Source organism: Pan paniscus, chromosome 8, assembly GCF_029289425.2.
Source record: "Pan paniscus chromosome 8, NHGRI_mPanPan1-v2.0_pri, whole genome shotgun sequence".
Classification (NCBI taxonomy): Eukaryota; Metazoa; Chordata; class Mammalia; order Primates; family Hominidae; genus Pan; species Pan paniscus.
This window is the reverse complement of record NC_073257.2, coordinates 57,012,740-57,035,844: the sequence shown is the minus strand read 5'-3', so window position 1 is coordinate 57,035,844 and position 23,105 is coordinate 57,012,740. Positions and strand designations below refer to the sequence as shown.

The following is a 23,105-nucleotide window of genomic DNA, read 5'->3' as shown; positions in this document are numbered from 1 at the left end:
TGCCTCATTGACTATTTTTAGGCTTTCTTTCTCTATTTGACATAAATGTTCCCTCCCTTGCTTTGTCTATATCTGAATTTATCTGCTAGATCCTCGCCTAACTCCTAAGTGTCAAAGTATCAACCTCTATGCTTCATTTTACTTTAGATGGATCAGGTTTTGCTGTTTGAAGCACTCTAGGTACTTAGCCTTTGGATAGGGAAGTTTAGTCCACTTATTTTTGGATGTATTCTGATAACCAATACATTCAGTAATAGTCTTATTTTATCTTTTACATTTATCACATTTCCAGTATTTCTGATTTTATCTTCCTTTCTTTCAGTGGGTTGATCAGTAATATTTTCCTCTTTCATTTGTTCAGCATTTGGCAAGTTATTTATCCAATTTCTATTGAATATATTTGGGTATATTTCCAAATATATTGGATATTGGATGTTGGATATATTTGGAAATATTTGGATATTGGATAAAGTATATATTTTCCAGTGATTACTTTTCAGTTTTACAAACCCAAATACAACACACAAAAAATCTTAAACTTACATTTTGCTATAATTATAAAAAATAAAATGGTTCCCATGAAACAGTTTTGGAAGAGAAAGATCTTTACTTCCCTCCCTCCTCCTATCTTCTCATATCAGATGGGGATACCCCAGAGCTGGAGAGGTGGCCAGGGAGAAGTTTGGATTCAGCCTTTTCTGGAGGAAATGAGTTCAGTGTGGCTTTGTCTATGTCACAGAGATCCTATTCAGGGAAAGAAAACGATGAGTGAAGCACATCACAATAGAAACGACTATTATGTGGGAGGAGAGGAGGTGAACACGTTGGAATACTGTGTTTCTTTTACAACTGTTTTGTTCTTCTTTTAATTGACCCAGGTTTGAACTGTGCTGTTTATGACAGCTTTTGTTTTCATAAGTATGTGGAATGAGCATTTGAAAACGTGTTTGTGGTGTCGATGGTAGGAGCTGGGTGTAGGAATGGGTACTTTGTGGTATGTATGTGGCTTGTGTCTCTGTATGTGGTGTGTGTATGCAGTGTGTGTGTATGTGTGGTATGTTTGTGGTATATGTGTCTATGTGCACAGTTTGTGTGTTTGTGTGATTTGGATGCTGTTTTCTGTGGTATCTGGAAGTATAATGTGGAATTCGTGTAGGCAGTGTGTGTGCCTGTGATGTGTGCGTGGTGTGCCCAGTGTGGTATGAGTGGCAAGCGTGTGTCTAGGTGGTATATCGTGCACTTGTGTATAGCATACATGGTATCGTGTGCATGTGTGTTGTGGTGTGTGTGGCAAGCGTGTGTGTATTGCATGTGTGTATTGTGTGGTATGTGTGGGATATTTGTGTGGATGTTGTAATATGTCTGGTGTGTGTGTGATGTGTGTAGTGTGTCTGGTGTGTGTGGATGGTGTAACATGCAGTAGCATACATGGTGTGGCATGATGTGTGGCATGTGTAAGTGCATTTGTGGATGATGTGGTATGTTTAGCATGTGTGACTATGGTGCGGTGTGGTGTGTCTTGTGTATATCATATGTGATGTGGGTGGGATGGGTGGTGTGTATGTATGCATGTGTGGCATGTGTGACTACATGTGTGCTGTGTGCATATGAATGTGTGGTACGTGTGTATGCATGTGGGGCCTGTGTGTATGTATGTGGGGCATGTGTGTGTAATGTGTGTGTATGCATGTGTGCCATGTGCGTTCTGGTTAGGAGTCTGTCTCTGGAAGGCGACAGAAGGACAATAAGATGCATTTTCACTCCAGGCTGGCAGGTCCTGGTGGGGACTGGGCTGAGAGGACTGAAATGACACAGCCTTGCCTTGCTCCCAGGCCCCACAGAGGCATCCTTTCAGAAATGGCAAGCGCCGCCCGTCAGGATGGGGAGTGTACTGAGGCGGAGGTATTATGACGCATTGCCCAGGAACTGATTACAGCCTTTCTGAAAATATCAGAACAAACCAAAGTACTTTTTTTCTCTCACTCAACAACAATCAACACAGAAGACTTCTGTGACCAAATGTGTGAGTTTTCTCCCCACCACAAGCAAGAAGGCAGTTCTACATCGGACAATTCCAACATCGACACCTTCTACCTGGAGGTGGCCTCACACCCCACAAGCCCAAGCCTCATGTCCCAAGCCTGCCCTCCACTTCCAATGCCAATGGCAAGGTGGTCTTACCTGTGCTTCTGACCCACTGGCGTTCCCACGAATCAATGTTCCCAGGACGCCTCCTAAGACTTGATTAATTCGCTAGAGCAGCTCACAGAGCTCAGGGAAAGGCCTACTTACATTTACTATAAAGGATGTTACAGAGGAGAGAGACACAGAGATGCCTGGGGCAAGACATATGAGGAGGGTGAGAAGCTTCCATGCCCTCCTGGGGCTGTCGAACTAAAACGAAGAAGCTGAAAGTTTTGCTCCAAATGCCATTGTTTATCCATTTTTGACCACCTGATCTGTTCCGTTAGCTTCAAAAGATGCCTTTCATTTGTTTCGTTTTGCCTTTGATGGCATTCCGCCTGCCACAAGCAACCCTCTAGAATATGGGCCTGTGCTTGGCTTTTCTACACAAACATAAGCAGCCTTCAATTATTGGGGGACATTCATCTCCTCCTTCCAACTAGAGAGTGAGGAGTGTCCCGGGGAGAGTGGGACCTTGAGCTCCTCTGGGCCTTGCTTGGGACTTGGTCCAGGAGGTTATGGGAAGAAACTGGTTTAGAAGCTGACCTCATGGGTTCGCTATTCTTATGTAACACTTAGGAAGAGCAGAGACCCACGCGGTTCAGTCCCAGAGCAATGTTGTGGTCAAGAGAACACAGTCCAGCTACCAACAGTTATTTCAAAATAATTCAAGCTCTTTGTTTATATTTCTGAAAGAAAGAAAGAAAAAAAAGGGTGGCCCAGCTGGAAACTCGGCTTTAAGTCCCCTTTCAGGGGGCCCTCAGGTGGGCACCTGCTTGGAAACCTCTCCACCCCTCCAAACACCCTTTTCCTCTCTGAGTGTTCATTTGTTGATCCAGATTCTGAATAAATGAAGCCGCACAGAATCCACCTGGCAAAAATGGAAACTGCCTGGAGGCCAGGGCTGAGGGAAGGCCTGGAGCAGAGCCGGTGCGCGACTCCGCAGTGAGCAGGGAGGGCAGGCTGGGGACGTTCACCACCCAGAACGCCTCTGCTCCCCGCAACCCTGAGACTCCGGGCTCCCCTGTTCCTCCCTCCGGGAGACCCTGCCCGTCCTCCCCGCGGGGCTCCTTCGCAGTTCGGGGGAAGGGGCAGGTTGCGTCCTCGGGACCTTTCTCTGCAGCCACAGCAGCGCATCCCAGCACCTCCTCCAAGAGCCCCGCCACCTCCTGCCATCCGGACTTTCCCCACAGCGCAGCGTCCCCTCGTCCTCTCAGGGCTGGAACAGCGGTACCCGCAGACAGTGCAAAAGGGAAGTCCCTGTTGCCTTCCCATGCAAACTGTAGGGCGCTTACAGCTGCTGGGAGAGGAAAGGAAAGAAGAAATACAGTGAGTGTGATATGGGTACAAAGAAAACAACACGGAGCTTCCGTGGGCCTAGAAAGGAGCCCCAGGAGAAGTACACTGGGCCTGCGTCATCGCCTGCCTTCAGCGGGCTCCAACCTTCCCCAGGCCCCCCTCCCCACCCACCTCCCACCCGCGGCCCTCCCGAAGCCCCCCTCCCCACCTCCCCACCTCCATTCTTCGCCTCTCCAACTCCGCTCCCTGTCTCCCCGCCTCCCTATCCCGCCTCCCACCCGCGGCCCTCCCGACGCCCCCTTCACCTCCCGACTCCCGAGGCCCTCCCGAGGCCCCTGGGCTCCCGCTCCTCCGAGTTGCCTGCGGCCGAGTCCTGGCGCGGCCTGGGGCTGCCTGTCGGGGGGAGGGGATGGGGGGTCGTTCCCAAAGAAGGGAAGGAGGCCTTTCGTGAGCATCTGAGGAGTACATCCTCATTTTGTCTTCTCGCTCTGTCCACCCAGAGCCTGTGACCCGGATCCAGCCCGCGGCGTACAGACCCCGGCTCTGGGCACCCCTGGTGAGCGCCTTCTGCGCCAGAGCTCCGTACAGCACCAGCCCGCGCTCTCCCCCAGCTTCTGTTCATTTGCTGCAGTCCTGACGGGTCAGTTGCCTGAGCATCCATGCTGCCATCCATACAAACCCAGGCACGCAGAGATGTACATCCTTTACCCAGGGTGACACCATGTGGAGCTGAATCCAAGTCCGGGAGTCTGATGACCGTGTCTGGGCTCTCTCTGACCGCGCAGCCGTCTCACAGTGAAACAAATTGCGGACTGGCCTTATCCTGAGTGGCCTTAGGAAGCTGCAGTGGCCTGCAGTCTCCTGGCCAGTCTGTAGAATTTGGCAAAGATGAGGCACCTTATAGCCTTACATGTTCTTATTTTTCTTTCCTTTTCTCTTCTTTATTTTCTTTTTTAAGGATTTGAATTAGTATATGTAAAGTGCTTAATGCAGGAGCTGGCAGAGAAAGTGGATACTCAGTAAATAACAGCAATTGTTAATTGTAAAAAGCATGCCATTTATCTGGTAAAATCCCCCATTCTAAGCACCCTGTTAAGTAGTTGGTAATTCCTCACTTGAAAGAAATTAAAAAGAATTTTTGTCAGTTTTTTAAAATATTGTTTTATTGTGATAAAATATTCATAACATAAATTTCATTCTTTTAATACTTTTTAAGTGTACAATGCAGATTAATAAGAGTAATGCATACAAATTTATTAACGTGTACACGGGAAAAATAAGGTGATTACCCAATATCCCATGAGGTCCAGATACTTATACAGCGTTTTTTTCAGAGAGGAGGGTGGAAGGTGGAATGTAGGTGATTCTGTTGAGGGGCAATAAATTATTATTAAGGAGAATGAATGGGTCAAGAAACAGAGAGTTATTCGTAAATGGTTCTCTTTGAAAATTTAATAAGCTGGAGAAATGGATTATTTCTTTGAAAGCGTCTGTTCAGGTGTGGTCACGTGTTGGTTTTCTTTTCTGCAATAGATAATGAGATAACAGGGAGGAGAAGGAAAAGTAATTGTTCTCTTTGGTGGGTCTGCAGGGTCTTCATGTAGATAAGGGAGAGGACTCTTCCAGCTTCTGTTGATCTTGAGGGACTTTAATTGAAAATACTCATACCAGGGAGCCATATTTTGGGGCCAAGTTCCCTGCGCTCCTTCAATCCTCCTGTTTGGAACTTCCCTAGAATTTCACATTATCAACAGCTGAATCAGTGATTATGGAGAGATTTGGGTTAGAGGAAAAGAAGGCAAAGAAGGGGAAAAAACAAATTGGGATAAGCAGAAAAGAAAAATAAATAAATATATTGTCCCATATCTTCATGAATCAGTCCCTTAGTCCTAAGAGTAGAAGCATTCGGTCAAACAGCTGTGTCCATTCTAGGAGGTGGCACTACAGAGGGGCTGGGCTTCTACAGCTGATGCAGGCAAGCCGGTCTTTAATAAGAGGCATTTCTATGGAAACAAAGGTTTTTCTTAATGTCTGGAATAGTCCATAATAAACTAGTTTTTCTAGAGTCTCAGAAGTATCTTCAGATTGTAGTGGCAATCTTACAGATTTTCCTGGATTATAGTTTGAATTACATGTTCATGTGAACTTCCTGAGTAGCCCATACATCAGCAGGCACAAAGGCTGTGTACATGTGAGTTGCTGTGCTGACGCCTCCTGAAGTTTATATCAAGTTGTCTAACTTTAGTTTGCAGGGCTTCAAGAAAAGCAGTTTTAAATTCTAGTGATTCCAAGTGAGAAAAATGAGAGAAAAGTCCAAAAGCATTAGTTTGAAGACTTGCAGCCAAGAAAGAATTCAGGATTTAGTCCAAATTGTAGGAAAATAATAAAAACTCAAAAACAATGGGCAAGACTAGAATCTGATAACAGGCATACTGTACTTGTCTTCTGAAATGCAATTTTTCTCTCCCATTTCCCCATTTTTACCAAGGATAAATCATAATTATGCTTGACAACATATATCATGATATATCAAAATAATAACATATTCAGAAAAATATGACTAAAAATTAAACTCCATTATTTATTTGAGATTTGACAATGCTTCCCATATGATTTTAACATACCAAATAAGCTAAATATATCTTTCTTAGATTTCTAGAGGTTACTTTTGGAAAAGATTTAATTTTAGAAACTGAAATTTGACTTTGGGTAGTATATCAAATATTAAAGGTTTAAAACACTTGATCAAATTAGGATCACAGTTCACTGTTAAATAATAGTCATTCATTTAACCAAAGCAATAATTCAAAAATTTCAAACAACCTTTACTCTTTGAGAGAGAAGACTCAGTTATCTAAATAATCAAAAGACCTAATAAAGATCTTTTTTTGCAGTTTACTCAAAAGTTGAACAAAAGCCTTTTACTATCCTTATTAATACTACATGAAAATCTTGTTCAAAAGAGGAAAGCATATTCTACATTTGTGTCAGTATATTATTAATGCTAAAGCTAAGTTTAATAAAGACTTATAAATAAATCCATCCAGTCTGAATCAGTTTTGACCATGCAAGATAAGCTTTCCATAAACCTCTTATAATCTTTTATAATTTTCTGTTAAAATTATAGGGAAAACCCTATTGTTCAAACATAGGAGCCAGGACTCTGGCCTTGCATTAGTGTGCTTTTCATATTAATGCTCAATCTTTAGAAAAACTTGAAATAATTCTCGTATAATTTTAGCCAACTTGATCACACACAAAATTCTTTTCGCAAGATTCATCTTTCACAAACCTACAACTTACTTAAACCTCCAGTTTTGTCTTATACTTTCTCTTTTTGCATTGGGATTCTATAAAAATGTGATTTTCTCTCTTCCTTATTGTTTTGACCACAAAGTCCTCAGTCATGTAAAAGAAAAAAATCACTTTCTCTTTTCAACTTTCTTTGCATCTTACTTCCTTTATATGCTCTATAATAGAGGTTTTTCCTATAGCAAGTAGTTTTAATTATACATGTTAGCTATAACATTGACTCTTAGTGCTGCAGGTAGTTAGGCATGAGTGGGGCAGGAGAGGGCTCCCCACCCACTAGGAACATTAGGTGCTGGTTTGGCAATTATCACATCGTCTCTCTAAAAGTGATAAATAAAATAAATAAAACAAAAGTGATAAAAAGCACCAGAGAGAGGCCATTTCCTGATGGTCAAGTCTGTTTCACTAAAATGTTATTTAACTGAATGCAGGCGCCAGGGAGAAGCAAATTCCTGGACATCTACGTTAAGAGACAAAATGTTGAAGTATGACCTTCTGGGGCCACACCACTGGAAAAGGGAGGAAAGTCTCAGATGGGAATGCATACAACTTCCTGAACACACTGCGCATGCTCACTTCCCAAGGGTAAGGAGGGCACTGCATATGTGGGCAGCTCCCCCTAAGGGAAGGATCATGGCAAAGAGGCCAGCCTATAAAGTCTTAGGGTCAAGGTTAAACACCACTCTTGACCGTTGGTGCCCACTTGGGTCTCTTCCAAGTGAACCTTCTTTTCTCTCCCGTTCTAACGCCTGTCTAAATAATCTTCCACTCCTGCTCTGAAACTTGCCTCAGTCTCTTTCTGCTATATGCCCCTTAGTTGAATTATTTCTTCTGAGGAGGCAAAAACTGAGATTGCTGCAGATCTGTATGGATTCACCACTGGTAACTTGGATACCTTCCACCGGTAACATTAGTAACCCTAATTTCCAGTGAAAAACCTAAAAAGTAAATTTTGAACTCTTATACCAGTACTTGTAGATGAAAACTATTTCATAACTTTTCCTTATTAACAGATCTAAATATATTTAGTTTTTCTATATCATATAAATGACTCAAGTATTTTATAATTACCTATTAATTTAACATAATATGACTTTAAGATTGTTTCTGAAAAAGATTTTTGAAATTATGAAAATTTTGTTTATAAACTTTTATTCCATTTATATTTATTTAATGTATTCATTCTTAACAATTATGCTTGACTAGTTCGTTAAACAAAGTCAGGCATCATCTCGAGTTATTTCTTTGTTAATCACTTCTGTAACCCATAATGTTAGGCAGTTATCATGTGAAAAAGAGCTCTAAAGTTAAACACATGTTTATTTTGCTGATCAGAAGCCACAGCTGTTTTCATTAAACCAATAATGTTAAACGAGTTATTTACTAATGTTTTCCAAGTCATGTGAACTAAAGGCATTTGAGTTAATTTCTATTTTTCTGCTAAAATATTTTATTTAAGCAGTTCCTTTTTCCTTAAGCCAATGAAATAGATATTTTATATATTTTGATAGTGAAATATCACATAAACATGACACATATAAACATACAGACATTCAGACACATGGATAAAAACAGGCTGTATAGCTTTATACAGTTTTTTATTTGCCAGTTTTTAAATAATTTTCTTCTGCCTTTAAACTATTAATCTCTTGATTACCTGTTCCATTGCTCTAGACAGTTGTTACTTAAGCAACCCTAAATTTACACCTTCAAAGGGATGACTCAGGTGAAAGTTTACATCTCCAAGGCACAGAACTTAGATCTAAACACCATTATTTGCTGAAACAAAAAGGACATGGATAAAGGCCCACTCAAAACAAGATTGTCAGGAAAAGTCTCCTAAACAAAGGTACGATTTGGTGTATAAACGTTAAGCCAATGTCTTTCTTATTGTAAAAGTTTGTAACGGCCCCTGTGCAGGGGGGTGCCCTTATAAATGGAGATTTCCTTAAAGATATACATTTCTTCTATAAAGAGTGTCAAACTAGCCAGCTAAATGCCAGCAATCTAGTTAGATAGGGGGTCTTTCAACTTAGTTTATTTCTTGATTAGGTTACTGACTCAGAGTGGATCCCTTTAATGAATAGGGCAAAGAAAGTATTTGCAGTTTCCCTGGCCTAATATTTGAAATGTAAAAAGCAGCACAACTGGAAGGCAGTGCATCTAGATCTTTAAAAATCAAGGACCCCACTTCTATATGGAGCTGTAGGACCCCCCAAAAAGGGAAGCACCACAGGACCAGGCTGTGCAATGTTTCCGCAGTACTCCTTGGTACAGACATTCCCCTGAGCCTGGTGGGTGACCTAGTGCCAAGCAGGCCTCTCTAGAGCAGCCTGTTCTCCACAGGAATCTTACTGCTTGATGGGGAGTGTTCCCACAGCCTCCAAGTGTTCAAATCTGCCTTTTAATCTGAACACACAAAGAAACAAGCTGCCCCCTGGAGGAGCAAATATTCACTACAACCACTGTCAGCTGCTTGCAAAACTGCAGCTTTGTCCAGTGACTTGTCAGCCATTGCACACACAAAAAGTCAAGTTCTCTCTTACAGTACAAAGTAATTCCTGGCACCCCCCCAAAGCCAAAGAGATCAGGTAACTTATTGCAAAAGACAGAAGAGTTTTAGACCTGATAGGAACCTGCCCACAATTCTTTGTACTCCACGAGAAAAACAGAAAACTCTCAAAAGGGGGACTGCCTTTTTCTGTATTTTTTCAAATGGCCTCACAGTCATTTGAAGTCTCCCTTAGATTTCTTCATGTGGTATCAAAAATGGCAAAAAGATAGAGAACCAGAAGTGGAAGGAATTAGAACAATAAGTCTTAGAGGAGCCAAATTGAGGAGTCTTTTTTTTTTTAAAGACTAAGTTTTTACATTTTTCTCAGCAAGAATTATGCCAGCAAGATAGAAACAGACAGGCCAAACATTCTTAAACAGGAGTTTTAGTTAACTGAAAAAATTCCCACAAACAAGATCCAAAAAAGGAAAAGATAAAAAACCTTTTTGTTATTTTTACTCAAAAACATTATACCTTAAATATCAGCTTTTATTTAAGCCAACTTCTGACCATAGAATTCTACATGAAATGTTATCAAATCTCTTATCATTAGAGTTCAGCCACAGTGAACATAAAGTAGGTCTCCCATGCAGTTTGTCTGGTGTCAAAGCCAGCTTTTTTCTCCAACTGTGCATGCAAATGAATTATTTTAAACATTTCAAAGGATCCCCATATTGGCTACTGCTGCTTAAAAACATCCTGGGTTGGGTGGGTCGACTTTCCTAGGTATTTATAAGATGAAGTGCCATAAATGTTATATACAAATTCAGCTGGTGTTTTAACAGGATTTGATCACAAATGAAAAACCAAGCCCAAATCTTAAACAATAGAAAACCTCTGCAATCTTAAAAAGCATACTATGTCAACTGAGACCACTGGTCCACATTGCCATTCCCATGACCTGAATTCCCAATCCTGAGACAAAGGTAGAAAAACCCAAACCTTCTGTCCTAAGGTAGAGGTGGAAAAAAGCCAGTTCTCTGCAGAGTTCTTTATTGGAACCTCCTATCCAAAGACAGACTGAAGCCCTCAGTCTTAAAGGAAAAAGAGGTTTTGAAAACTGATCCAAATAACATCTAGACTTTCAACAAAAGAGTAGAAGCTTCAAATTCAAGAGAACTCACAAGTTCAATAGAACTTACCTGAAATACCTGTTGGAACTTCTGAAGGCAGAGAGAATGTGATGGGTTCCTGCTGGTGCCAAGCAGGGCTTTCAGAGAGAAACCCTGGAGGGTTGGGGGGAGTAGCTCTGGATCCTGCCAACTACACCACATATGTCAACCTAGAAGGAAGAAGCTGAGGCCAAATTAATATAAGCAGAGAATTTGGGGGGTTGGGGGGCTGTGGGGGGGCTAAGCTTCAGAATTGCAATTAGGATCATAAATTCAGGTTGCCCTGAATGTACACTCTGATTAACAGTACTTGCAAGTGAATTTCTAAAGGAAAAAAAGAAGTTCCTGAGTTTTTTTTTTTTTACCAATAATTTACATTAAAATAATGTAAGATTTGATTAGCTATACACTGTTTATTTGTATCACAAAATGACTTTAAACCATTGTCCTCCAGCATAAGTGGGGCTTGACTGAAGTCCCACACTCGGACTCTCTGGGCCTGATGGATTTTGCATCCCTCACGTACCTCAGACTGCCCTGAGCTACTTTTCTTTTCTTAGAGCACACCATCTTTCAGGAACCTCCGCAGGTTTGGATGTTTGGAAGCTCTGCAGATCCAGCCCTTTGGGTTTTTATGGAATCTTCATTATGTAGGCATGCTTGATTAGGTCATTGGCCATTGGTGATCAACTTAACTTCAGCCCTTCTCCCATCCCTGGAGGTTGGGGGATGGAGGGGAAATTCCTAACCCTCAAATCATGCCTGGGTATTTCTGCTGACCAGCATCCCATCCTGAAGCTACCTGGGGGCTGCCAGACATCAGCCTACTCATTAGCATAAAAAGACACTCAACGTTTTGGAAGATTCCGAGGACTTAAGAAGTTGTAAGCCAGGAAAAGGGGAAAACAATAAAATGGTTGCTGAACTATTGGTTACTTTCTGACAAATATGTTCTTTGGTGCAGGTAATTTCATTGTTGTTTGAATATCAGAGTATACTTACACAAACCTAGATGATATAGACTACTACACACCTACACTATGTGTGACGGCCTATTGCTCCTAGGCTACAAACCAGTGCAGCATCCTACTGTACTAAATACTGTCAGCAATTTTAACACAGTAATATTTGTGTATCTAAACATAGAAAAGGTACAGTAAAAACACTGTATAAAAGATTGAAAATGTACACCTGTATAGGGCAATAATCCTATGGGACCACTGTTTTATACGCAGTCCATAATTGACTGAAACATCCCAGGCAGTACATGGCTGTATATTTTTCACAATGTCACAGTCCTACAACCAGATCTTGTCAGTTCAGGATAAACTCATTTATTTCCTAATGATAGTGGAATTTCTTCCTGTCAATTGTTGCCAAGATGGCAGATGCAAGACACAAAGGGTGACCTCAGGGGACAGGACTAGGGAATGATTGTGTGGGGGTGGAGATGCAGTGCAGGAGGGAGGTGTCCAAGGACTTACCTTCTCCCTGGGTGATAGGAGGGCAGAAAGTGACCAGGAGTCCACAGGCATGCCCCAGCTGAGGCTCAGGTGAAAGGATTTCCCTGCAGACACTCAGTCTTCAGTGTTGTTTGGCTTGTTTGTTCTATGCTGTGCTTCCCTCTCAAGAACTTCAAGCCTTCAGGAATCTGGTCTTAGCAGGTTGAGGGGCACTGGAGACAGACCAGCATGTCCATTTTAGGGACACAGTAAAAGGGAAGGAGGCCCCTGGATGCCCTCCAGGATTGGCTCCAGGGGTGCTACATTCTTTCAAGGGGCACAGAAGATGATGCTGGTGGCCTGCACCTCTGTTGCTGGTGCAGCAGGGGAGCTGCAGCGTGGACACACTGCGGCATGCCTGAGATGGACTGGGAGCTGGAGTGTGCAGCCCCACCTCGTGGAGCACCTTCAGAGGGCCGGGCTTAGCCCTGCTCCTGGAAACAAACAGAGCAGCTCTCCCAGACCTGTCCTGCTGTCTCTGACTTTTCCTCTCCTGATTTCCATCATTTAAAAAAGCAATCCTGAATATAAATACATGAAGATACCATTTTGGGACATATTAATTTTGAACTATTCTAAATTACACATAAAGTAAAATTTCCCTTGGCTACTACTGTCCCCCATTCTAATTGTAGCTGTATCTTCAAAGGTTATCAGTTTGATGTCTGACCTTTTATATACATTTTTACATGTAAAAATTAGTAGTTAACATATTTAACATATTAACATAACATATTATGTTAAACATCTTAACATATTTAGCACTGTATCACACATTGTCATCAAATTCCTTTTTTCACCTATGCTATAGAGATATTTCCAGATCAGAACATAGAGAGGTACCTAATCATCTTAAATGGCTGCACTGCAGTGCAAATACACCCCAATTGCATCTGCAGCCATCTCTGTTGGTGAACTGCCAAATGTTGCAAATGTTGGTGAACATTCGGAGCACTTCCTTTTTATTCTACCTTAAATGATATTTCATGCATGTCTCTTTGAGCAGGTATGTAGTGTTTCTCTAAAATGGCCACCTAGAATTTAAAATGTCAGAATTAAGAAATGTGCACCTAAATTTAACTGATAATGCCAAATTTATCTTCAAAAGGTCTTGCCAATTGATACTCTCACCAATTGTATCCTTGCCACTGCCAATTTCTTTTTAATTTCTATAAGTCTCATGGGCAGAACAGCAGTCTGGCCTTGCTGTTATAATTTGCATTTCCTTGGTTTGCAGGGAGATTGTGTCTTTTCATGTTTGTTGTCAATCTGGATTCCCTTTTCTGTGAATGCTCTACTCTTATCTCTTGTCCAGTTTGCAATTATTTGCTTTTTTATTGCTTTTGTCATATAAGACTTTACAATTTTGATGTCATGAGACTGATCAAATATTTCTTTAAAGCTGAGCATTCAGTGGACTCCTTTAATCTAAGTGATCTTATTTTTTTCTTCATTTTTAGAGACACTGCGTTATCACTGTCAAGGCAGCTTTGCAGAGAGCTCTACCATCAAAGCCGCCAGGAAGACAGACCTCCACAGGAACCTGGGAGGGCCAGCAGCATGGGGAGGGTCATGTGTAAAGAAAGAAGGCTTGAAGGTGGCCACACAAGGCCAGGGCTCCCCACAGGACGGCGGGAGGTGTGGCACTGAGAACAGATATGGCCCAGTGGGATGACATGGCAGACTTCCCACCTGCCTATAGTCCTGAGAAGCGACATGGCTGACTTAGGGAGTTTATTTTAGTTTGCTGTTGGGTGTCAGCTCCTCTAAGACACAAGCTGGTGCTGGCAAAGTAAAAGAAAGCTGGGCTTGCTTGAAAAGTGACTTGATTATATCAACATGTCTAATGTCTCTTGTCTGCTTCTCCTTTGTCTGAGAGATGGGGGAAAGCTGGGAGCAAAGCCAGTCTGTGTCACCTGCATTTGAGCAGCATGTGAGGCCTGCAGACATTTCTCCTGCCAGCTGTCCTTTGGGTGGCAGATGCGTTCCCCACATTGCAGTGTGGCATAGATGGGGAGGCAGGGCTTTGAGCTCTCCCCTGTTTTCAACATACACATACTACACCTGCAAGGACTCACACTACAAGTACAGGTGAAGAAGAGGTGGGAAAGATTTAAGATGTGTGATTCACATGTGGAAATTATATGCATTTTAGAATACATCTATATCTGTACATTTCATGTTATATAGAGCATGCATAGCATGTGTATGTGTATATATATCTATATGTCACAATACATACAGTAAATTGTGGAATCCAGGCAAAGATTCATTTCTGTTTGACTCCAAAGACTCCCCTATCTCCATGGTTTTCAATAGAGTGAAATTCTTAAGAATACAGACCCAGCCACTTACTGGCTGGAAGACCTCACTTTTGTTCTTGTTTCTCAGTTTCCTCATCTGTCAAGTTGGCAAAATAGGATAGTTATCTATTGTGAGGTGTAACTTTGTAATGCGTACCAAGAGTTTATGGCCAGGTGCGTAGTCAGACTATTAATTTAGTGACTGTTAGTATTTTCCTCTCTGAGGCCCTCAGAAGATGAACTCAAATGTCCTCAGCTTCCAGCTTGTCTTCCAGGACCCTTGGAGCCTCAGGATGGTTGGGGCCTGCAGGTGCTGGCAGGCCTCGGCTCCACCTCCTTCTGGCTGGGCTGTGTCCTCATGTGTCCTCAGGGCAGGGCTCTGTGTTTGGGCAGCACGCAGGCTGGGTGCTGCTCTCTACCTGAGTTTCTGGACTGAGTTTCAAAATTGACAGGGGAGGGTGGGCTCCTCTCTGGCAGAAAGACCAGAGGGTGGTGGAAGAAGGAAGTGAGAGAGAAGGGAACAGAGCATAGGTGGTCCCCACATCCCAAGGCAGGAGGCTGCCAAATGGCGTGGGCTGTGCGTTGCTGGGCCCTGCCTGAAATTCCAGCCTCACCTCTTCACTGACCATTCCATCCACAGTCCTGCTGTGGGCAGAGGACCCAGAGCACCTCCCCACCCTCTACCCACCCCAGCCGCCTAGAAAGGCAAGCCTGGGTCCCCAGCACCCTTGTCCTCAGGGGCTCCTCGTGTCTGACAAACCAGGCTGTTCTGGAGACAAGTGTCGTTTCTGAGAGGTTTCTGCTGGGCGGAGAGGAAGAAGGGCCATTAGAACCATAGAGGAGTGAGCTGCAGCAGGGACAGCTCTGACTCCTGCTTTGACCACGAGGCTGAGGCCACTACTGGCAAAATCTGAGTAACCTCCTAATTGCTAAGCCCAGTGAGGCGCTTTTCTCTCTTCCTGTCTCCTGTTGGCAGCATGCCGTGCTGTTGACCGCTTCCATCTTTCCTTCCTGTCCCGTTCTCCTCCCACCTCCCTCCCCATTCCACCTGGCTTTCCCTCCTTTCCAGATGTTTAGCCCTGCTACTCCAAAGTTTCCCCTGTCTCACACAGATGCCACGTGGTCACCTTGCCGTCAGCTTGCGTGGCAGACGTGGCCCTGGCACACACTGTGAGAAGAGGTGCCATGTTTTAGATTACTTGACTTAGATCCAGAGAACCAGTCAAGGAACCTCATACCCCAGCCAAGCAGGGATCCCGGCAGTATGCCTGGGCCTCAGCTGAGGTGCTGTGTCTGCCAGCAGTGTGGGAGAGCCCTGGGGTTTCACTGTCCTCCTGACCTCGGCTCCTCGGTTGCATTTAGCTGTACCTATTGATCATGGACAGATGCTCGTGGAAGGAAATAGAGAAACAAATGCTCTCCAAGTCCAGGTAGCAGGTACAAAGCACAAACTGCAAAGCTTTAGGGTTTCTGCCGCTAGGTTCTTGGGAGGGGCAGCAAGCACACAAAAAAGAATTTTCAAGGAGTCTGCTGGCATTTGGGCTTGAGAAAATACAGTTTTGCTGTTGCTTAACCAGTGTTGTGTTGTCCAATAGAACGATCCCAGGACCTTCTCCAAGGATGTACTTTGCCAGCCCTTGGAAGCCCTGCCATTTTGCTCAACATGCTTTTGGTTATGTTTTTATGAGGCAGGCAGCATTCCACTCCTATTGGTTCCAAAATCCACAGCTCAGTATGTTTTCCAGAAATCATTTTAATAAAAGACATGTGAAAAAAGTCAAACACCTCTTTAGCGTGCGTACAATGAAATTAAAAAACGGTTACAAAAATACAAGCATTTGGTGGGTAAATCCACCATCAAGGGGCCAAAGGAAAATCCACACCCAGTTCCTGGGTGAGATATCAGCTTCCCTGAAGGGACAGCATGAATGCTACCTTCCCGAAAGTTTCCTTATAAAAAGGAAGCAAAGGATGCCAAGAAAACGACACAGCTTGGTTTAATTAAATAAGTTGAATGCATGTTTTCCTTCTGTCATGGTAGCTAACTAGAGGTTTCTGGCCTGACTCACTCAATCCTACCACCCTTTACCCTTCTCAGTCTCTGTTCAGTCCTGAAATCCTGAAATTCTCTAAGGAAAATCCTCCATTATATGAGAGTCCCTGTATCTTGATGGCCTCATCTGGACAAGTTCCTGAGTCTTGACATTGGATTCCTGAACTTCTGAAAAGGCCAGTGTGAAATCCTCTTACATACTGTGAGTGGGGCTATAAACTGGCACAAACTTTATGGTGGAAGATGTCATCAAATCTGTTAAAATAAAATATACTCAATCTTTCACCACAGTTTATGAATAATAATACAGAAATATGTTTGGGGTATGTAAAGATGAACATACACGAAATATGTCACAGTCTTGTTTGCAAAAACCCAACTTTTCATTGACAGGGAACTCATTCAACAAATTATGCCACAACAGAGCACTGGAATCATATGGCATAATCTATGCAATAATACGCTGCCATTGAAAAGACTAAGATGGATCAATTATACAAATTACAATGGAAAGATGCCAGTTGGATCTTAAGTGAAAAACTAAATTTCCATGCAGCATATATAGTGAACATGATCTGCATAAAACATAGTACATGCATAGTTATGCAATTGGAAAAAGTGCATCTTAAATGCAGATGGTGGTTTTGGGAGCTGGGAAAGGGCATGGCAGGATCAGAGAGGACGTTCACCTCCCCAGGTGCTGTAATGGCATGTGTCTCACTTCTGCTGCTGCTCATATGATTCATACAGGCATTGCTGTTCAGCACTGCTCAGCTGTTTCCATCAGGCCTGTGATCAAGCCCAGAAGGACCATTCTGTAGTCTTCACCTGCCTCATCACGTCCCTTTCCTGACGAAGTAAATAAATATGCTTCAATGGGGAGAGAGCAAAACTGAGGGGGAGGTAATGGGTTAACGAGAGAAGATAAGCCACTTGGGTGAATGATTCACATTTGTCTTTATAATATTTTGATTATTTTTGTAAGACTTCTTACCACAAAGATTAAGCAATGCAAAAAATTAATAAAAAAAAAGACAGGCATAAAAGCTGCCTGCTTTATTAATCATATGAGTGGTTACCAGGGCACAGCTGTCTGAAATCTTGGTCCTTGGAGGCCAAGGGTCTATGAAACCACTCCATTGTAATTTAGCTGCAGATGGCATTGAGTATGCCCTTTTGAGACACCACAGACATGGAGGTGAGTCATGGCCAGCCTCAGGGAGCATGGATGCAGGGACAGGAACCACGAGCAGAGCTTTTTCACAGAGGGGAACAGGAGCTGGCGGAAGCCCTGTCACAGTGGCAGCCCTGAGCATCCCCAGAGCCTGGGAGCAGCAGAGCCCTCCCTCCTCCATGGGGGAGCCTACGACCTCCTGGCAGGCCCAGGTGCAGGCAACTGAGGTGGGTGGGTGGGTTAGGGGTGTGCGGCAGAGCCTGGAGAGCCCAGCCAGTGGAGATATATGGTCTCCAGGCCCCTACTTCCTGTAAAATCTTTACCCTTCTATCTTCCCCAGCAACACACAGGCTCCAGCTCTCAGCCCAGCCTCTGCATTGCAGGCTTCTGCTGCAGATGCTGCCCCACCAAACTTCAGGGAAACCTGAGCTCACATTCAATCCTTGCACTAGGACCCAGACCTCCCACTCCCTTTTGGCTCCACTTGCGGGTACACACACACCTGAGGGGTGAGGGTTATTTCACACTCTCTTCCTAATCATTTCATTTCCCTGTGAATTCCTCCATGGCCCTTTCCTGCCAGTCTTACTTAGGCACATCACTGGATATCCTCCAGGGTTACTGCAGTTTATGTGTAGGCTGAGGCTTTGGATCCTTACATGCCCGTGTTTTCGGTTAAACGTCACATTGATTAAATCAGCATTTCTCCGGGTGAAATGTATTCTCTACAATTTTCATGAGATAGGCCCTCTGCTTAGACAAAAAGCCAACAGTAAGAGATTTTAGGCCAATTTTTGCATTTCAACACTAGCTTGAATTCCAGCCTTAACACAAACTTTAATATTTATTTATTTTTTAGTATACTTTAAGTTCTGTGATACATGTGCAGAACATGCAAGTTTGTTACATAGGTATACACATGCCACAGTGGTTTGCTGCACCCATCAACCCGTCATCTACATTAGGTATTTCTCCTAATGCAAATTGAATAAAAATACCCACCTACCCCCTGACAGGCCCCAGTGTGTGACGTTTCCCTCCCTGTGTCCATGTGTCCTCATTGTTCAACTCCCACTTATGACTGAGAACATGTGGTGTTTGGTTTTCTGTGCTTATGATAGTTTGCTGAGAATGACGGCTTCCAGCTTCATCCATGTCCCTGCAAAGGACATGAACTCGGCCAGGTGCAGTGGTTCACGCCTGTAATCCCAGCACTTTTGGGGGGCTGAGGCGTGTGGATCACGAGGTCAGGAAATCGAGACCATCCTGGCTAACACGGTGAAACCCCGTCTCTACTAAAAATACAAAACATTAGCCAGGCGTGGTGGCAGGTGCCTATAGTCCCAGCTACTGGGGAGGCTGAGGCAGGAGAATGGCGTGAACCTGGGAGGCGGAGCTTGCATTGAGCTGAGATAGCGCCACTGCACTCCAGCCTGGGCAACAGTGCGAGACTGTGTCTCAAAACAACAACAACAACAAAAGGACATGAACTCATCCTTCTTTATGGCTGCATAGTATTCCATGGTGTATATGTGCCATATTTTATTTATCTAATCAATCATTGATGGGCATTTGTGTTGGCTTCAAGTCTTTGCTATTCTAAATAGTGCTGCAATAAACGTACAAGTGCATGTATCTTTATAGTAGAATGATTTATAATGCTTTGGGTATATACCCAGTAATGGGATTGCTGGGTCAAATGGTATTTCTGGTTCTAGATCCTTGAGGAATTGCCACACTGTCTTCCACAATGGTCGAGCTAATTTCCACTCCCACAAACAGTGTAAAAGTGTTACTATTTCTCCACATTCTCCCCAGCACCTGTTGTTTCCTGACTTTTTAATGATCGCCATTCTAACTGGTGTGAGATAGTAACTCATTGTGGTTTTGATCTGCGTTCCTCTAATGACCAGTGATGATGAGCTTTTTTTCATATGTTTGTTGACTGCATAAATATCTTCTTTTGAGAAGTGTCTGTTCATATCCTTTGCCCACTTTTTGTGGGGTTATTTTTTCTTGTAAATATGTTTAAGTTCCTTGTAGATTCTGGATATTAGCCCTTTGTCAGATGGATAGATTGCAAAATTTTTCTCCCATTCTGTAGGTTGCCTGTTCACTCTGATTAGACTTTCTTTTGCTGTGTAGAAGCTCTTTAGTTTAATTAGATCCCATGTCAATTTTGGCTTTTCTTGCCTTTGCTTTTAGTGTTTTCATCACGAAGTCTTTGCCCATGCCTATGTCCTGAATGATATTGTCTAGGTTTTCTTCTGGAGTTTTTATAGTTTTAGGTCTTACGTTTAAGTCTTTAATCCATCTTGAGTTAATTTTTGTATAAGGTGTATGGAAGGGGTCCTGCTTCAGTTTTCTGCATATGGCTAGCCAGTTTTCCCAACACCATTTATTAAATAGGGAATCATTTCCCCATTGCTTGTTTTTGTCAGGTTTGTCAAAGATCAGATGGTTGTAGATATGTGGAGTTATTTCTGAGGCCTCTGTTCTCTTCCATTTGTCTATATCTCTGTTTTGGTACCAGTACCATGCTGTTTTGGTTACTGTAGCCTTGTAGTATAGTTTGAAGTCAGGTGGCATGATGCCTCCACCTTTGTTCTTTTTGCTTAGGAATGCCTTGGCAATGCAGGCTCCTTTTTGGTTCCATGTGAAATTTAATGTAGTCTCTTCTAATTCTGTGGAGAAAGTCAACGGTAGCTTGATTGGGAGAGCATTGAATCTATAAATTACTTTGGGATGTATGGCCATTTTCAAGATATTGATTCTTCCTATCCATGAGCATGGAAGGTTTTTGCATTTGTTTGTGTCCTCTCTTATTTCCTTTGGCAGTGGTTTGTAGTTCTTGTTGAAGAGGTCCTTCACATCCCTTGTAAGTTGGATTCCTAGGTATTTTATTCTCTTTGTAGCAATTGTGAATGAGAGTTCACTCATGATTTGGCTTTCTGTTTGTCTCTTATTGGTGTATAGGAATGCTTCTGATTTTTGCACTTTGATTTTATATCTTGAGACTTTGCTGAAGTTGCTTAGTAGTTTAAGGAGACTTTGGGCAGAGACACTGGGGTTTTCTAAATATACAATCATGCCATCTGCAAATAGAGACAATTTGACTTCCTCTCTTCCTATTTGAATGACTTTATTTCTTTCTCTTGCCTGATTGGCCTGGCCAGAACTTCTAATACTACGTTGAATAGGAGTGGTGAGAGAGGGCATCCTTGTCTTGTACTGGTTTTCAAGGGGAATGTTTCCAGCTTTTGCCCATTCAGTATGATATTGGCTGTGGGTTTGTCCTCAATAGCTCTTATATTTTGAGATACGTCCCATCAATACCTAATTTATTGGGAGTTTTTAGCATGAAGGGATGTTGAATTTTATCAAAGGCCTTTTCTTCATCTATTGAGATAATCATGTGGTTTTTGTCATTGGTTCTGTTTATGTGATGGATTATGTTTATTGACTTGTGTATGTCTCCCACTATTATTGTGTGGAAGCCTAAATCTGTTTGCAGATCTCTAAGAACTTGCTTTATGAATCTGGGTGCTCTTGTATTGGGTGCATATATATTTAGGATAGTTAGCTCTTCTTGTTGCCTTGATCCCTTTACCATTATATAATGCCCTTCTTTGTCTCTTTTGATCTTTATTGGTTTAAAGTCTCCTTTATCAGAGACCAGGATTGCAACTCCTGCTTTTTTTCGCTTTCCATTTGCCTGTTAAATATTCCTTCATCCCTTTATTTTGAGCCTGTATGTGTCTTTGCACGTGAGATGGGTCTCCTGAATACAGCACGCTGATGGGTCTTGACTCTTTATCCAATTTGCCAGTCTGTATCTTTTAGGTGGGGGCATTTGACCCATTTACATTTAAGGTTAAAATTGTTATGTGTCAATTTGATCATGTCATTATGATGTTAGCTGGTTATTTTGCCCGTTAGTTGATGCAGTTTCTTCATAGTGTCGATGGTCTTTACAATTTGGTATGTTTTTGCTGTGGCTAGTACCTGTTTTTCCTTTCCATATTTAGAGCTTCCTTCAGGAGCTCTTGTAAGGCAGGCCTAGTGGTGACAAAATTTCTCAGCATTTTCTTGTCTGTAACAGGTTTTATTTCTCCTTTACTTCTGAATCTTAGTTTGGCTGGATATGAAATTCTAGGTTGAAAATTCTTTTCTTTGAGAATGCACATGTACACTAAAACTTAAAGTATAATAATAATAAAATTTAAAAGAATGTTGAATATTGGCCCCCACTCTGGCTTGTTGGGTTTCTGCAGAGAGCTTCACTGTTAGCCTCATGGGCTTCCCTTTATGGGTCACCTGACCTTTCTCTCTGGCTTCCCTTAACATTTTTTCTTTTTTTTCTTTTTTTTTTTTTTTTTAGAAAACATAGGTAAATTACTTTATACCCTGGATGTGGGAAAAACTTTTCTTGTTACAATTCAAAATCCAAAAGCAACAAAGGAAAATATTGATAAATTTGATTAAGAAAAATTTAAAAATATTGCATTTCAAAATATCACCATAAGCAAAATTAAAAGATAAATGACAAACTAGAAAAAAAAAATGCAATGTAGGATACAAAACGTTAAAATAGCCCTGTTTTATACACAGCATTTAAAATTTGAGGTTAAAAAAAGCCAATAGCACTGTTTTATTTTTAAATGTTAGAGATATGAACAGACAGTTGACACAAAAAATAGATGAAAATGGCTCCTAATGTCTCAACTGCACTCTTAATAAGAGAATTTTTTTTATTATTATTATACTTTAAGTTTTAGGGTACATGTGCACAATGTGCAGGTTAGTTACATATGTATACATGTGCCATGCTGGTGTGCTGCACCCATTAACACATCATTTAGCATTAGGTATATCTCCTAAAGCTATCCCTCCCCACTCCCCCCACCCCACAACTGTCCCCAGAATGTGATGTTCCCCTTCCTCTGTCCATGTGTTCTCATTGTTCAATTCCCACCTATGAGTGAGAATATGTGGTGTTTGGTTTTTTGTTCTTGCGATAGTTTACTGAGAACGATGATTTCCAATTTCATCCATGTCCCTACAAAGGACATGAACTCATCATTTTTTATGGCTGCATAGTATTCCATGGTGTATATGTGCCACATTTTCTTAATCCAGTCTATCATTGTTGGACATTTGGGTTGGTTCCAAGTCTTTGCTATTGTGAATAATGCCGCAATAAACATACATGTGCATGTGTCTTTATAGAAGCATGATTTATACTCCTTTGGGTATATACCCAGTAATGGGATGGCTGGGTCAAATGGTATTTCTAGTTCTAGATCCCTGAGGAATCGCCACACTGACTTCCACAAGGGTTGAACTAGTTTACAGTCCCACCAACAGTGTAAAAGTGTTCCTATTTCTCCACATCCTCTCCAGCACCTGTTGTTTCCTGACTTTTTAATGATTGCCATTCTAACTGGTGTGAGATGGTATCTCATTGTGGTTTTGATTTGCATTTCTCTGATGGCCAGTGATGGTGAGCATTTTTTCGTATGTTTTTTGGCTGCATAAATGTCTTCTTTTGAGAAATGTCTGTTCATGTCCTTCGCCCACTTTCTGATGGGGTTGTTTGTTTTTTTCTTGTA

At 42.3% G+C, this 23,105-nt stretch overlaps 1 long non-coding RNA gene across 1 annotated transcript; it reads right to left on the bottom strand.

The window, feature by feature from the left end:
* Positions 1-563: 563 nt before the first annotated feature.
* On the bottom strand, positions 564-4,706 carry LINC02881 (long intergenic non-protein coding RNA 2881). Its single transcript, XR_004664626.4, has 2 exons — positions 3,789-4,706; positions 564-3,481 (listed from the first exon to the last, which is right to left on the bottom strand). It is a non-coding gene; the product is annotated as a long intergenic non-protein coding RNA 2881 (long non-coding RNA).
* Positions 4,707-23,105: the final 18,399 nt, after the last annotated feature.